The sequence below is a fragment of the Heptranchias perlo genome, chromosome 10 (assembly GCF_035084215.1).
Source record: "Heptranchias perlo isolate sHepPer1 chromosome 10, sHepPer1.hap1, whole genome shotgun sequence".
Lineage (NCBI taxonomy): Eukaryota > Metazoa > Chordata > Chondrichthyes > Hexanchiformes > Hexanchidae > Heptranchias > Heptranchias perlo.
In genome coordinates, this window is record NC_090334.1 from 3332508 (window position 1) to 3348881 (window position 16374).

A 16374-nucleotide genomic window follows, 5' to 3' on the forward strand; every position below is an offset into this window, starting at 1 on the left:
CTGCTCACTATGACACCGCTCGCCATGACACTGCTCCCCATGATACTGCTCACTATGACACCGCTCGCCATGACACTGCTCACCATGACTCTGTTCGCCGTGACACCGCTCGCCGTGACTCTGCTCACCATGACACTTCTCACCGTGACACTGCTCGCCATGACTCTGTTCGCCATGACACTGCTCCCCACGACACTGTTCACCATGACACCGCTCGCCATCACACTGCTCGCCGTGACACCGCTCGCCGTGACTCTGCTCGCCGTGACTCTGTTCAGCATGACACTTCTCCCCATGACACTGCTCACCATGACACTGCTCACCATGACACCGCTCACCATGACACCGCTCACCATGACACCGCTCACCATGACACCGCTCACCATGACACTGCTCACCATGACACTGCTCACCATGACACTTCTCCCCATGACACTTCTCCCCATGACACTCCCCTTGACACTGCTCACCATGACACTGCTCACCATGACACTTCTCCCCATGACACTTCTCCCCATGACACTTCTCCCCATGACACTCCCCTTGACACTGCTCACCATGACACTGCTCACCATGACACTGCTCACCATGACACTCCCCATGACACTGCTCACCATGACACTGCTCACCATGACACTGCTCACCATGACACTGCTCACCATGACACTCCCCATGACACTGCTCACCATGACACTGCTCACCATGACACTCCCCATGACACTGCTCACCATGACACTGCTCACCATGACACTGCTCACCATGACATTTCTCCCCATGACACTGCTCACCATGACACTGCTCACCATGACATTTCTCCCCATGACACTGCTCCCCATGACACTGCTCACCATGACATTTCTCCCCATGACACTGCTCACCATGACATTTCTCCCCATGACACCGCTCGCCATGACATTTCTCCCCATGACACTGCTCCCCATGACACTGCTCACCATGACATTGCTCACCATGACACTCCCCATGACACTGCTCACCATGACACTGCTCACCATGACACTGCTCACCATGACACTGCTCACCATGACACTGCTCACCATGACATTTCTCCCCATGACACCGCTCGCCATGACATTTCTCCCCATGACACTGCTCACCATGACATTTCTCCCCATGACACTGCTCCCCATGACACTGCTCAACATGACACTGCTCACCATGACACTGCTCGCCGTAACTCTGCTCGCCATGACATTTCTCGCCGTGACTCTGCTCGCCGTGACACTGATCTCCGTGACACTGCTCGCCGTGACTCTGCTCGCCGTGACTCTGCTCGCCGTGACACTGCTCACCATGACACTGCTCACCATGACACTGCTCACCAAAACTCTGCTCGCCATGACACTGCTCACCATGACATTTCTCCCCATGACACTTCTCACCATGACACTGCTCACCATGACACTGCTCGCCATGACACTGCTCGCCATGACACTGCTCACCAAAACTCTGCTCGCCATGACACTGCTCGCCAAAACTCTGCTCGCCATGGCACTGCTCACCATGACACTTCTCCCCATGACACTTCTCACCAAAACTCTGCTCGCCATGACACTGCTCGCCATGACACTGCTCACCAAAACTCTGCTCGCCATGACACTGCTCGCCATGACACTGCTCACCAAAACTCTGCTCACCATGACACTTCTCCCCATGACACTTCTCCCCATGACACTTCTCCCCATGACACTTCTCCCCATGACACTCCCCTTGACACTGCTCACCATGACACTGCTCACCATGACACTGCTCACCATGACACTCCCCATGACACTGCTCACCATGACACTGCTCACCATGACACTCCCCATGACACTGCTCACCATGACACTGCTCACCATGACACTGCTCACCATGACACTCCCCATGACACTGCTCACCATGACACTGCTCACCATGACACTGCTCACCATGACACTGCTCGCCATGACACTGCTCACCAAAACTCTGCTCGCCATTACACTGCTCACCATGACATTTCTCCCCATGACACTTCTCACCATGACACTGCTCACCATGACACTGCTCGCCATGACACTGCTCACCAAAACTCTGCTCGCCATGACACTGCTCGCCAAAACTCTGCTCGCCATGGCACTGCTCACCATGACACTTCTCCCCATGACACTTCTCACCAAAACTCTGCTCGCCATGACACTGCTCGCCATGACACTGCTCACCAAAACTCTGCTCGCCATGACACTGCTCGCCATGACACTGCTCACCAAAACTCTGCTCACCATGACACTTCTCCCCATGACACTTCTCCCCATGACACTTCTCCCCATGACACTCCCCTTGACACTGCTCACCATGACACTGCTCACCATGACACTGCTCACCATGACACTGCTCACCATGACACTGCTCACCATGACACTCCCCATGACACTGCTCACCATGACACTGCTCACCATGACACTCCCCATGACACTGCTCACCATGACACTGCTCACCATGACACTGCTCACCATGACACTCCCCATGACACTGCTCACCATGACACTGCTCACCATGACACTCCCCATGACACTGCTCACCATGACACTGCTCACCATGACACTGCTCACCATGACATTTCTCCCCATGACACTGATCTCCGTGACACTGCTCGCCGTGACTCTGCTCGCCGTGACACTGCTCACCATGACACTGCTCCCCATGACACTGCTCGCCATGACACTGCTCGCCATGACACTGCTCACCAAAACTCTGCTCGCCATTACACTGCTCACCATGACATTTCTCCCCATGACACTTCTCACCATGACACTGCTCACCATGACACTGCTCGCCATGACACTGCTCGCCATGACACTGCTCGCCATGACACTGCTCACCAAAACTCTGCTCGCCATGGCACTGCTCACCATGACATTTCTCCCCATGACACTGCTCGCCATGACACTGCTCACCATGACACTGCTCGCCATGACACTGCTCACCAAAACTCTGCTCGCCATGACACTGCTCGCCAAAACTCTGCTCGCCATGGCGCTGCTCACCATGACACTTCTCCCCATGACACTTCTCACCAAAACTCTGCTCGCCATGACACTGCTCGCCATGACACTGCTCACCAAAACTCTGCTCGCCATGACACTGCTCGCCATGACACTGCTCACCAAAACTCTGCTCGCCATGACACTGCTCACCAAAACTCTGCTCGCCATGACACTGCTCGCCAAAACTCTGCTCGCCATGACACTGCTCACCAAAACTCTGCTCGCCATGGCACTGCTCGCCAAAACTCTGCTCGCCATGACACTGCTCGCCATGACTCTGCTCGCCATGACTCTGCTCGCCATTACTCTGCTTGCCATGACACTGCTCGCCATGACACTGCGCACCAAAACTCTGCTCGCCATGACACTGCTCGCCATGACACTGCTCGCCATGGCACTGCTCACCATGACATTTCTCCCCATGACACTGCTCACCATGACACTGCTCACCATGACATTTCTCGCCATGACACTGCTCACCAAAACTCTGCTCGCCATGACACTGCTCGCCATGACACTGCTCGCCATGGCACTGCTCACCATGACATTTCTCCCCATGACACTGCTCACCATGACACTGCTCACCATGACATTTCTCGCCATGACACTGCTTGCCAAAACTCTGCTCGCCATCACACTGCACGCCATGATACTGCACGCCATGACACTGCTCGCCATGACTCTGCTCAGCGTGACACTGCTCAGCGTGACACTACTCAGCGTGACACTGCTCAGCGTGACTCTGCTCGCTGTGACACTGCTCGCCGTGACACTGCTCACCGTTACACTTCTCACCATGACTCTGCTCTCCGTGACACTGCTCACCGTGACATCTTCCCTGAAATAAAGATGCCCATTTAATACGGAGTCGGGCTGTTCCTGAGGGTACAGATTTCCCTGGGAACGTGGTTCGGACATGCAACGTTTAGTTTGTTTGAAAAATTGTCCCATACCCCCCGGCCTCGCTCTTTGAGCAAAACCCGTGATGAACAGCACTGGGTTGCCCCAGTGTCGAGAACCCTAAAACCCACTCAGGTTCCACCAAAAAAAATCAGAAAAGAAAAATTATTTTTTTTCTTTGGCACACCCAATCATACCAATTAAACCAAATTAAACCAAAATGCCATTGTCCTGATTGACGATGCTCTCCAGCCCCTGCGGTGCACACCAGTCACGGAAAACCTCAAGCGTACTGGCAGACACCATGTGCTCCCTCTCCAGGCTCACCCCCTCACCCGGGCTCACCCCAGCACAGGTCGGACTCAGATTCCCTGAATGGAACTGCTGTACCATCATTGCCCACTTGAGGGTAACTGTGAGCACAGATCATGGCAGCAGCTGATGGCAACGTCCAGATGAACTGAATCATTGGTTCAGCACAGAAGGTGGCCAATCGACTGGCGTCGGTTCGTTGAAAGAGCGATCCAATTAGACCCACTCCCCGGCTCTGTAAATTTCTCCTTTTCTAGTATTTATCCAATTCCCTTTTGAAAGTTATTATTGAATCTGCTTCCATCACCCTTTCAGGCAGCGCATTCCAGATCATCACAACTCGCTGTGTAAAAAAACTCTCATCTCCCTCCCTGGTTCTTTTGCAAATTATCTTAAATCACAGTATCATGGTAGGTTCAGCACAGGAGGAGGCCATTCGGCCCATCATGTCTGCGCTGGCTCTTTGAAAGAGCTATCCAATTCGTCCCGTTTCCCTGCTCTTTCCCCACAGCCCTCTGGTTACCGACCCTTCTGCCACTGGAAACAGTTTCTCCACATTTACTTTATCAATACTGAGGTTAGAAGTATCATTGTGTTGAAAGTAGAAGCAACACAAGCTCAGGTTCTGAGTAAATGTATTTGAAATAAATAGATGAGGGAATTCAGTTCACACACCCTTGGTTCATCCTCCTTTCCATACCTACAACCACCCTCCTCCCTCCCAGTCACAGCATATCACTGATTGCAGAGGTTTGCCTTCCATGATGCCACCCAGAAATCCAGCCCAGGGAGTGGGTTTCTCCGACATGCTCCTGACCTCTGTTTGTATCAGTCTCTGCCTCCTTTTCTCTGGTCTCGCCCTGTGTTCTATTGTCCTGCTGTTATGTTGTGAGTTAATTGTGCTGAGGTTTAAGCCTCCCCATTCCCCTTTCTATCCTGTATCCCACCTTGGGTGCGATGTCAGTGGAAAGGTAGAGTCGGGCATGAAGTGATTTGGCCTCAGAAGCTCTCCCAGTGAAAACAGTGTCAGGGTGTGAGCGAGGACCCGAAGGAAGCTGAGGAGACTCCTCGGGGCGGGGGGAGCTCATCGAACCGCAACCTCCTCTGTCAGCTCGAAAGTTTCAGGCTGTAAACATCGGACTGGTGATGTTTGTTCGGGTTTTCATCATTCACTGTCTGGATTGGTGAGTAAAGGAACCTGAAGGGCTTCAAACCAGTTTTCCATTGATGGGTTTACTGTTTATCAGTGAGATCAAACTCAATCACTACATCACAGTACCCATTAAACACACCACCATACCCATTAGCCACAACACCGCTGGACCCATTAACGACAACACTACTGTACCCATTAACCACACCACCGCCGTACCCATTAACCACACCACCGCTGGACCCATTAACCACAACACTACTGTACCCATTAACCACACCACCGCCGTACCCATTAACCACACCACCGTACCCATTAACCACAACACTACCATACCCATTAACCAAAACACCACTGTACCCATTAACCAAAACACCACCGTACCCATTAACCACAACACCGCCGTACCCATTAACCACAACACTACCGCACCCATTAACCACACCACCGTACCCATTAACCACAACGCTACCGTACCCATTAACAACAACACCATCGTACCCATTAACCATAACACCACCGGATCCATTAACCACAACACCACTGTACCCATTAACCAGACCACCGTACCCATTAACCACAACACCACTGTACCCATTAACCAGACCGCCGTACCCATTAACCACAACACCACCATATTCATTAACCATAACACCACCGTACCCATTAACCACACCACCGCCGTACCCATTAAACACAACACTGACGTACCCATTAACCACAACACCACCGTACCCATTAATCACAACACTACCGCACCCATTAACCACACCACTGTTCCCATTAACCACAACACTGCCGTATCTTTAACCACAACAGCACTGTACCCATTAACCATAACACTACCGTACCATTAACCACAACACCACCTTACCCATTAACCACAACACTACCGTAACCATTAACCATAACACTACCGTACCAATTAACCACAACACCGCAGTTCCCATTAAACAAAACACTACCGTACCCATTAACCACACCACCGCCGTACCCATTAACCACAACACTACCGTACCCATTAAACACAACACCGCCATACCAATTAACCACACCACCGTACCCATTAACCACACCACCACCGTACCCATTAACCACAACACCACCGTACCCATTAACCACACCACCGCCATACCCATTAACCACACCAGTGTACCCATTAACCACAACACTACCGCACCCATTAACCACACCACTGTTCCCATTAACCACAACACCACCGTACCCATTAACTACAACACCATCGTACCCATTAACCATAAAACCACCGTACCCATTAACTACAACACCATCGTACCCATTAACCATAAAACCACCGTATCCATTAACCACACCACTGTACCCATTAACCAGACCACGTACCCATTAACCATAACACCACCGTACCCATTAACCACAACACCGCCGTACCCATTAACCACACCACCACTGTACCCATTAACCACAGCACCGCCATACCCATTAACCACACCAGTGTACCCATTAACCACAACACTACCGTACCTTTAACCACAACACCACCGTACCCATTAACCACAACACTACCGTACCCATTAACTACAACACCACTGTACCCATTAACCAGACCACGTACCCATTAACCATAACACCACCGTACCCATTAACTACAACACCACTGTACCCATTAACCAGACCACGTACCCATTAACCATAACACCACCGTACCCATTAACCACAACACCACCGTACCCATTAACTACAACACCACTGTACCCATTAACCAGACCACATACCCATTAACCATAACACCACCGTACCCATTAACCACAACACTACCGCACCCATTAACCACACCACTGTTCCCATTAACCACAACACTATCGTACCCATTAACCACAACACCACTGTACCCATTAACCACACCACCGCCATACCCATTAACCACACCAGTGTACCCATTAACCACAACACCACCGTACCCATTAAACCTACCACCGCCATACCCATTAACCACAACACCACTGTACCCATTAACCAGACCACGTACCCATTAACCATAACACCACCGTACCCATTAACCACAACACCGTCGAACCCATTAAACCTACCACCGCCGTACCCATTAAACCTACCACCGCCGTACCCATTAAACCTACCACCGCCGTACCCATTAAACCTACCACCGCCGTACCCATGAACCACAACACTACCATACCCATTAACCACAACACCACCGAACCCATTAACCACAACACCACCGAACCCATTAACCACACCACTGCCGTACCCATTAACCATAACACTACCGTACCCATTAACCACAACACCGTCGAACCCATTAAACCTACCACCGCCATACCCATTAAACCTACCACCGCCGTACCCATGAACCACTACACTACCATACCCATTAACCACAACACCACCGAACCCATTAACCACAACACCGCCGTACCCATTAAACCTACCACCGCCGTACCCATTAAACCTACCACCGCCGTACCCATGAACCACAACACTACCATACCCATTAACCACAACACCACCGAACCCATTAACCACACCACCGCCATTCTCATTAACCATAACACTACCGTTCCCATTAACCACAACACCGCCGTATCCATGAACCACAACACTGCCGTACCCATTAACCACAACACCGCCGTACCCATGAACCACAACACCGCCGTACCCATTAACCACAAAACCGCCGTACCCATTAACCACAACACCGCCGTACCCATCAACCACAACACAACCGTACCCATTAACCACAACACCACCGTACCCATTAACAATAACACTAACGTACCCATTAACCACAACACCGCCGTACCCATTAACCACAACACCGCCGTACCCATTAACCACAAAACCGCCGTACCCATTAACCACAACACCGCCGTAACCATTAACCACAACACCGACGTACCCATTAACCACAACACCGCCGTACCCATTAACCACAACACCGCCGTACCCATTAACCACAACACCACCGTACCCATTAACCACAACACCGCCGTACCCATTAATCACAAAACCGCCGTACCCATTAACCACAACACCGCCGTAACCATTAACCACAACACCGCCGTACCCATTAACCACAAAACCGCCGTACCCATTAACCACAACACAACCGTACGCATTAACCATAACACCACCGTACCCATTAACCACAACACAACCGTACCCATTAACCATAACACCACCGTACCCATTAACCACAACACCACCGTTCCCATTGACCACAACACCACCGTTCCCATTGACCACAACACGACCGCACCCATTAACCACAACACCACTGTACCCATTAACCACAACACCACTGTACCCATTAACTACACCATCGCCATACCCATTAACCAGACCACCGTACCCATTAACCACACCACCGCCGTACCCATTAACCACAACACTGACGTACCCATTAACCACAACACCACCGTACCCATTTACCACACCACTGTACCCATTAACCACACCACTGTACACATTAACCAAAACACTACCGTATCTTTAACCACAACACTACCGTACCCATTAACCACAACACCACCGCACCCATTAACCACAACACCACCGTACCCATTTACCACACCACTGTACCCATTAACCACACCACTGTACCCATTAACCACACCACTGTACCCATTAACCAAAACACTACCGTATCTTTAACCACAACACTACTGTACCCATTAACTACAACACCACCGTACCCAATAACCACAACACCACCGTATCCATTAACCACACCACCACTGTACCCATTAACCAGACCACCGTACCCATTAACCACAGCACCGCCGTACCCATTAACCACACCACCGCCGTACCCATTAACCACAGCACCGCCGTACCCATTAACCAAAACACTGCCGTACCCATTAACACCACCGCCATACCCATTAATCAGTCCACCGCCGTTCCCATTAACCAAAACACTACCGTACCCATTAACCACAACACCACCGTACCCATTAAACATACCACCGCCGTACCCATTAACCAAAACACTACCGTACCCATTAACCACAACACCACCGTACCCATTAAACCTACCACCGCCGTACCCATTAACCATAACACTACCGTTCCCATTAACCACAACACCACTGTACCCATTAAACCTACCACCGCCGTACCAATTAACCAAAACACTACCGTACCCATTAACCACAACACCACCGTACCCATTAAACATACCACCGCTGTACCCATTAACCTCAACACTACCGTACCCATTAACCACACCACCACCGTACCCATTAACCACAACACTACTGTACCCATTAACCACACCACCGCCGTTCCCATTAAACAAAACACTACCGTACCCATTAACCACAACACCACTGTACCCATTAAACACAACACTGACGTACCCATTAACCACAACACTACTGCACCCATTAACCACACCACCGTACCCATTAACCACAACACTACCATACCCATTAACCAAAACACCACTGTATCCATTAACCAAAACACCACCGTACCCATTAACCACAACACCGCCGTACCCATTAACCACAACACTACCGCACCCATTAACCACACCACCGTACCCATTAACCACAACGCTACCGTACCCATTAACAACAACACCATCGTACCCATTAAACATAACACCACCGGATCCATTAACCACAACACCACCATATTCATTAACCACAACACCACCGTACCCATTAAACCTACCACCGCCGTACCCATTAAACACAACACTGACGTACCCATTAACCACAACACCACCGTACCCATTAATCACAACACTACCGCACCCATTAACCACACCACCGCCGTACCCATTAAACACAACACTGACGTACCCATTAACCACAACACCACCGTACCCATTAATCACAACACTACCGCACCCATTAACCACACCACTGTTCCCATTAACCACAACACTGCCGTATCTTTAACCACAACAGCACTGTACCCATTAACCATAACACTACCGTACCATTAACCACAACACCACCTTACCCATTAACCACAACACTACCGTAACCATTAACCATAACACTACCGTACCAATTAACCACAACACCACCATACCCATTAAACCTACCACCGCCGTACCCATTAACCACAACACTACAGTACCCATTAAACACAACACCGCCATACCAATTAACCACACCACCGTAACCATTAACCACACCACCACCGTACCCATTAACCACAACACCACCGTACCCATTAACCACACCACCGCCATACCCATTAACCACACCAGTGTACCCATTAACCACAACACTACCGCACCCATCAACCACACCACTGTTCCCATTAACCACAACACTGCCGTACCTTTAACCACAACACCACCGTACCCATTAACTACAACACCATCGTACCCATTAACCATAAAACCACCGTACCCATTAACTACAACACCATCGTACCCATTAACCATAAAACCACCGTATCCATTAACCACACCACTGTACCCATTAACCAGACCACGTACCCATTAACCATAACACCACCGTACCCATTAACCACAACACCGCCGTACCCATTAACCACACCACCACTGTACCCATTAACCACAGCACCGCCATACCCATTAACCACACCAGTGTACCCATTAACCACAACACTACCGTACCTTTAACCACAACACCACCGTACCCATTAACCACAACACTACCGTACCCATTAACTACAACACCACTGTACCCATTAACCAGACCACATACCCATTATCCATAACACCACCGTACCCATTAACTACAACACCACTGTACCCATTAACCAGACCACGTACCCATTAACCATAACACCACCGTACCCATTAACCACAACACCACCGTACCCATTAACTACAACACCACTGTACCCATTAACCAGACCACGTAACCATTAACCATAACACCACCGTACCCATTAACCACAACACTACCGCACCCATTAACCACACCACTGTTCCCATTAACCACAACACTATCGTACCCATTAACCACAACACCACTGTACCCATTAACCACACCACCGCCATACCCATTAACCACACCAGTGTACCCATTAACCACAACACCACCGTACCCATTAAACCTACCACCGCCATACGCATTAACCACAACACTACCGTACCCATTAACCACAACACCACTGTACCCATTAACCAGACCACGTACCCATTAACCATAACACCACCGTACCCATTAACCACAACACCGTCGAACCCATTAAACCTACCACCGCCGTACCCATTAAACCTACCACCGCCGTACCCATTAAACCTACCACCGCCGTACCCATGAACCACAACACTACCATACCCATTAACCACAACACCACCGAACCCATTAACCACACCACCGCCGTACCCATTAACCATAACACTACCGTACCCATTAACCACAACACCGTCAAACCCATTAAACCTACCACCGCCGTACCCATTAAACCTACCACCGCCGTACCCATTAAACCTACCACCGCCGTACCCATGAACCACAACACTACCATACCCATTAACCACAACACCACCGAACCCATTAACCACACCACTGCCGTACCCATTAACCATAACACTACCGTACCCATTAACCACAACACCGTCGAACCCATTAAACCTACCACCGCCATACCCATTAAACCTACCACCGCCGTACCCATGAACCACTACACTACCATACCCATTAACCACAACACCACCGAACCCATTAACCACAACACCGCCGTACCCATTAAACCTACCACCGCCGTACCCATTAAACCTACCACCGCCGTACCCATGAACCACAACACTACCATACCCATTAACCACAACACCACCGAACCCATTAACCACACCACCGCCATTCTCATTAACCATAACACTACCGTTCCCATTAACCACAACACCGCCGTACCCATGAACCACAACACTGCCGTACCCATTAACCACAACACCGCCGTACCCATGAACCACAACACCGCCGTACCCATTAACCACAAAACCGCCGTACCCATTAACCACAACACCGCCGTACCCATCAACCACAACACAACCGTACCCATCAACCACAACACCACCGTACCCATTAACAATAACACTAACGTACCCATTAACCACAACACCGCCGTACCCATTAACCACAACACCGCCGTACCCATTAACCACAAAACTGCCGTACCCATTAACCACAACACCGCCGTAACCATTAACCACAACACCGACGTACCCATTAACCACAACACCGCCGTACCCATTAACCACAACACCGCCGTACCCATTAACCACAACACCACCGTACCCATTAACCACAACACCGCCGTACCCATTAATCACAAAACCGCCGTACCCATTAACCACAACACCGCCGTAACCATTAACCACAACACCGCCGTACCCATTAACCACAAAACCGCCGTACCCATTAACCACAACACAACCGTACGCATTAACCATAACACCACCGTACCCATTAACCACAACACAACCGTACCCATTAACCATAACACCACCGTACCCATTAACCACAACACCACCGTTCCCATTGACCACAACACGACCGCACCCATTAACCACAACACCACTGTACCCATTAACCACAACACCACTGTACCCATTAACTACACCATCGCCATACCCATTAACCACACCACCGCCGTACCCATTAACCACAACACTGACGTACCCATTAACCACACCACCGCCGTACCCATTAAACCTACCACCACCATACCCATTAACCACAACACTGACGTACCCATTAACCACAACACCACCGTACCCATTTACCACACCACTGTACCCATTAACCACACCACTGTACACATTAACCAAAACACTACCGTATCTTTAACCACAACACTACCGTACCCATTAACCACAACACCACCGCACCCATTAACCACAACACCACCGTACCCATTTACCACACCACTGTACCCATTAACCACACCACTGTACCCATTAACCACACCACTGTACCCATTAACCAAAACACTACTGTATCTTTAACCACAACACTACTGTACCCATTAACTACAACACCACCGTACCCATTAACCACAACACCACCGTATCCATTAACCACACCACCACTGTACCCATTAACCAGACCACCGTACCCATTAACCACAGCACCGCCGTACCCATTAACCACACCACCGCCGTACCCATTAACCACAGCACCGCCGTACCCATTAACCAAAACACTGCCGTACCCATTAACACCACCGCCATACCCATTAATCAGTCCACCGCCGTTCCCATTAACCAAAACAATACCGTACCCATTAACCACAACACCACCGTACCCATTAAACATACCACCGCCGTACCCATTAACCAAAACACTACCGTACCCATTAACCACAACACCACCGTACCCATTAAACCTACCACCGCCGTACCCATTAACCATAACACTACCGTTCCCATTAACCACAACACCACTGTACCCATTAAACCTACCACCGCCGTACCCATTAACCAAAACACTACCGTACCCATTAACCACAACACCACCGTACCCATTAAACATACCACCGCCGTACCCATTAACCTCAACACTACCGTACCCATTAACCACACCACCACCGTACCCATTAACCACAACACTACTGTACCCATTAACCACACCACCGCCGTTCCCATTAAACAAAACACTACCGTACCCATTAACCACAACACCACTGTACCCATTAAACACAACACTGACGTACCCATTAACCACAACACTACTGCACCCATTAACCACACCACCGTACCCATTAACCACAACACTACCATACCCATTAACCAAAACACCACTGTATCCATTAACCAAAACACCACCGTACCCATTAACCACAACACCGCCGTACCCATTAACCACAACACTACCGCACCCATTAACCACACCACCGTACCCATTAACCACAACGCTACCGTACCCATTAACAACAACACCATCGTACCCATTAAACATAACACCACCGGATCCATTAACCACAACACCACCATATTCATTAACCACAACACCACCGTACCCATTAAACCTACCACCGCCGTACCCATTAAACACAACACTGACGTACCCATTAACCACAACACCACCGTACCCATTAATCACAACACTACCGCACCCATTAACCACACCACCGCCGTACCCATTAAACACAACACTGACGTACCCATTAACCACAACACCACCGTACCCATTAATCACAACACTACCGCACCCATTAACCACACCACTGTTCCCATTAACCACAACACTGCCGTATCTTTAACCACAACAGCACTGTACCCATTAACCATAACACTACCGTACCATTAACCACAACACCACCTTACCCATTAACCACAACACTACCGTAACCATTAACCATAACACTACCGTACCAATTAACCACAACACCACCATACCCATTAAACCTACCACCGCCGTACCCATTAACCACAACACTACAGTACCCATTAAACACAACACCGCCATACCAATTAACCACACCACCGTAACCATTAACCACACCACCACCGTACCCATTAACCACAACACCACCGTACCCATTAACCACACCACCGCCATACCCATTAACCACACCAGTGTACCCATTAACCACAACACTACCGCACCCATCAACCACACCACTGTTCCCATTAACCACAACACTGCCGTACCTTTAACCACAACACCACCGTACCCATTAACTACAACACCATCGTACCCATTAACCATAAAACCACCGTACCCATTAACTACAACACCATCGTACCCATTAACCATAAAACCACCGTATCCATTAACCACACCACTGTACCCATTAACCAGACCACGTACCCATTAACCATAACACCACCGTACCCATTAACCACAACACCGCCGTACCCATTAACCACACCACCACTGTACCCATTAACCACAGCACCGCCATACCCATTAACCACACCAGTGTACCCATTAACCACAACACTACCGTACCTTTAACCACAACACCACCGTACCCATTAACCACAACACTACCGTACCCATTAACTACAACACCACTGTACCCATTAACCAGACCACATACCCATTATCCATAACACCACCGTACCCATTAACTACAACACCACTGTACCCATTAACCAGACCACATACCCATTAACCATAACACCACCGTACCCATTAACGACAACACCACCGTACCCATTAACTACAACACCACTGTACCCATTAACCAGACCACGTAACCATTAACCATAACACCACCGTACCCATTAACCACAACACTACCGCACCCATTAACCACACCACTGTTCCCATTAACCACAACACTATCGTACCCATTAACCACAACACCACTGTACCCATTAACCACACCACCGCCATACCCATTAACCACACCAGTGTACCCATTAACCACAACACCACCGTACCCATTAAACCTACCACCGCCATACGCATTAACCACAACACTACCGTACCCATTAACCACAACACCACTGTACCCATTAACCAGACCACGTACCCATTAACCATAACACCACCGTACCCATTAACCACAACACCGTCGAACCCATTAAACCTACCACCGCCGTACCCATTAAACCTACCACCGCCGTACCCATTAAACCTACCACCGCCGTACCCATGAACCACAACACTACCATACCCATTAACCACAACACCACCGAACCCATTAACCACACCACCGCCGTACCCATTAACCATAACACTACCGTACCCATTAACCACAACACCGTCAAACCCATTAAACCTACCACCGCCGTACCCATTAAACCTACCACCGCCGTACCCATGAACCACAACACTACCATACCCATTAACCACAACACCACCGAACCCATTAACCACAACACCGCCGTACCCATTAAACCTACCACCGCCGTACCCATTAAACCTACCACCGCCGTACCCATGAACCACAACACTACCATACCCATTAACCACAACACCACCGAACCCATTAACCACACCACCGCCATTCTCATTAACCATAACACTACCGTTCCCATTAACCACAACACCGCCGTACCCATGAACCACAACACTGCCGTACCCATTAACCACAACA